We start from the raw sequence: 3,497 nt of genomic DNA, 5'->3' as shown, positions 1-3,497 counted from the left end.
GACCTTTATTGACGAAGAATCGATAAGTTTGAGAAGAAGTCGTGAAGGAAAGGAAGATAGGTCTCTAAACTAAACTATCTCCTTTTTAATGATTTTAGGGTTCTAACATCCATATTAATCTTGTCTCGTTCAAAACCTTAAACTCAAAACATCTATCACATAACTATCATTTAGGTTCGAAACTATTTTTTTTAACATCATCATGCGCATCAATCATAACTCGTTCTACTCACGCCATCAAGTTAAATATTCCGTCATTTAATAACAATTCATATAATATCACATAGACAAATTAAATCATCATAGATCATTCTTTCTCATACTTAAAATAATTTAATCATTTTCAAATAATCCATATTAATAAGTCATTTGAAAAGAATTAAATTAAATAAGAGTTTAACTCAAAATATTTTATTTTAAAGTCCATTTGTAAAAATACTTGAAATAAAAGAACTCCATTTAAATAATTAATTTAAAGGTCAATATATAATTAAATTAATCAAGCTCAATTTAAATTAATAATTAAGAGCTCAAATAATTTAAATAGATATAAGCCCAAATTAATTAGATAAATTAAGTCTATCATGTTTTTCTTTGAATAAGGCCCAAACAATTAAATTAAAGAAGCCCAAATCCTTTAATTAAATAAGGGCCCAAACACTTATTAAAATCGGCTCAAGTCTCGGCCCAACAACAATTAAATAACAGCCCAAATCATGTCCAAGCCCACCCCTCATACTAACCCTAAAATAAAAACACACACAACACATTCAGCACACACACAAAGAAGCTGCGCCTCTCTCTCCCTCGGACGTCTGCCCGGCGCCGCCGTCGCCGCCGGCGAGCGGTGCGGCCTCTCCCTCTCACCCCCTCGGTCTCCTCTTCTCTCCCTCTCGTTTCTCTGTTCTCCTTTCACCTCTATCTCTCTCGCTCACTCTACCACCGGAAACAGGGCAAGAGATGCCGCCGCCTCTTCTTCACCTCCACGGCGGAACGGCCGCCCCCTGTTCTCCCTCTCTCTCTATCTCTAACTCTCAACATCATCTCGGTCTCTCTCTCTAACTCTCACTGACACACACGCCGACAGACACGGCGAAAGCCGCGCCGCCGCGTCGTCCTCCCCTTCGCCGGTGGACAGACGGCCAGGAGCCGTAGAGGAATCGCCGTCGCCGGAGACATCCCAGGTAAAACCCTAACTTCTTTCATTTTCCCATTCTTTCCTTTTTAAATTAAAACTGAAATCCCTCTCTTCTTTTTCCCTTTGGCAGAACGGAACCACGGCAGGTTCACCGCCGCCGCTCCGTCGCCGGCGACGAGCCACCACGGCTGCCGCCTCCCTCTGATCTCGACTCACACACACACAGCAGGGTCAAGCTCTTATTCAGTTTAAAAAAAAGACATAGAGAAATTAGCACAAATTCAATTACTAAACTGTATACTCTTTGTATTTTCTTTAAAAGTCTGTAATTTAAGCAAATCATTGTATCCTTGCATGTATATTTGTAATAGGTTTCAAAGAAAAAGTATACACGCATATAAGAATTACTAAGCAATTGTGTGTGTGGGTTGAAACCGTGAAGTAGGCATAGAATGAAAGATGCAAAACCTTCAATATTGGAATTTGATTTGTATTTATGCGAAATCTGGTATACATCATAAGTTAGATATGTGCTGTGAAGAAATATTGAAAATGATAGTAGTAAACATCAGCACTATTACCGTGAATCTTGTTGTTGAAAATGGGCTGCAGTTGTTGAAAATGGTGAAGATGGTGAAGGCGTGGGGTTGGCTTTAAAGAAGAATGAGGATCGTGGAAATGTTGGTATGAACATGGAATTCTTTTTCAGCATACTTAGTATGACTGAAGAATTTCTTCAGCATGCGTAGTAAATTCTTCAGCATGCTTAGGATTTATTCAAATTTAATCATTAAAATATCTAAGAGATTAATACATTAATTATATGGTTCCAAACTCATTTAAATACATTGACACATACAAGACTAATTTTTATTTGAAGTATAAAATCCATTTGGGTTTGTCAATTTAATAAATTAACTAACCACATGGATCAACTTTAGTAATTGATAAAAATTCATTTTTAACACTTCAAGGTTAAATCCTCATTAATAAATTAATGGACTCAAAATATATTTTGAGTGCATCGTCTACTGGAAACAAAAATAAAATAACTCATCACGTATATAAATCATCAAATTCATATAAGTCTGTATTTTATTAATGGATGCCGAACCCTAATTATCATAATAAATCCTTAAATCAGTCATTAGAAAAATTTAATCATCAATTAAAAGTCGGGTCATTACAATGCTATTCTAGGATACTAGTGTTTAACCCGTCGAAATTCGACGGGGAATAATTTTACATAAGAATTATATATTGTATACTCCCTCCGTCCACGAAAAGTATGACTTTTTTATCATTTTGGGTTTCCACGAAAATTATGACACTTTCCATTTTAAGACATGATCCCGCCACTTTTTCTTATCTTTTATCCTTATAAACACCTCTTATTTACAAAAAAATCATCATTAATTCAATCTCAACTACTCATTTCAAATTTTGATGGGACCCTTTCTCCACTACATAAAAATCACCACCAATTTTCTTAATACATGTGCCCACCAAAAGTGCCATACTTTTGGTGAACGGAGGGAATATTATTTATAATCATATCATATGAAATGGTTTATATATATATATATATATATATATATATATAAAGATCAATTAACAAAATTAAATTGGTAGTACAGTTCGCACTGTAATACTCTCAATAATTTTCACCAGTTATATGTTAATTTTTTGTTGATAGTTAGAATAGATTGTCTTTTTATATAAATTTTTATTTGATGATATTTAATAAAATATAGATGTGGGGTTGGAGATTTTTTAAAAATAAGAAGAAAAAAATATATGTTAATTTGACATAGTATATGATAAATGATTGATATATCATATTTCTTATTAATCGTATATGTAAAAGAATTACTAATTTTATAGGAGTATAATTTTTTTTCGATTGATAGGTAAAATTTAAGACTATATCATCTCATCTAAACCTTATAAGATTTTTGAGCATTATCTTGTCTGTAGCTGGCAATATCTAATTTGACTTTTGTACGTCGAACTTCGAATCATCATTTTGTTGAAAGCTTGAAATATGACATTTAACTTATAAGTATCATCATCTGGAGTTTGAAATAATGTAACTAACTTTTGAGCATCATCTTATCTGCGGTTTGAAAGATAAGAACTGACTTGTGAGCAACATCTCATTTGGAGCTCGTAAGACGATAACACTAACTTGTGAGCATGTATCATCTTGTGTGGAGATCATAATTGACTTTTGAGCATCATCTTGTCCATAATTTGATAGATTGGAGTTGAGTTCTAAGCGTTACTCATTTGGAGCTTGAAAGACCGTAGCTGAGTGCTAAGCATTATGCCATTTGGACTTTAAAGTTTGACAAACCAC

At 33.8% G+C, this 3,497-nt stretch overlaps 1 long non-coding RNA gene across 1 annotated transcript; it reads left to right on the top strand.

The window, feature by feature from the left end:
• Nucleotides 1-383: 383 nt before the first annotated feature.
• LOC130997687 (uncharacterized) lies at nucleotides 384-1,553 on the top strand. The gene is made up of 2 exons (XR_009093149.1): nucleotides 384-1,184; nucleotides 1,269-1,553. It is a non-coding gene; the product is annotated as an uncharacterized LOC130997687 (long non-coding RNA).
• The last annotated feature ends 1,944 nt before the right edge of the window (nucleotides 1,554-3,497 follow it).

The sequence above is a fragment of the Salvia miltiorrhiza genome, chromosome 8 (assembly GCF_028751815.1).
Source record: "Salvia miltiorrhiza cultivar Shanhuang (shh) chromosome 8, IMPLAD_Smil_shh, whole genome shotgun sequence".
Taxonomy (NCBI): domain Eukaryota; kingdom Viridiplantae; phylum Streptophyta; class Magnoliopsida; order Lamiales; family Lamiaceae; genus Salvia; species Salvia miltiorrhiza.
The sequence above is the reverse complement of the archived record's forward strand: the minus strand, read 5'-3'. Positions and strand labels throughout refer to the sequence as shown.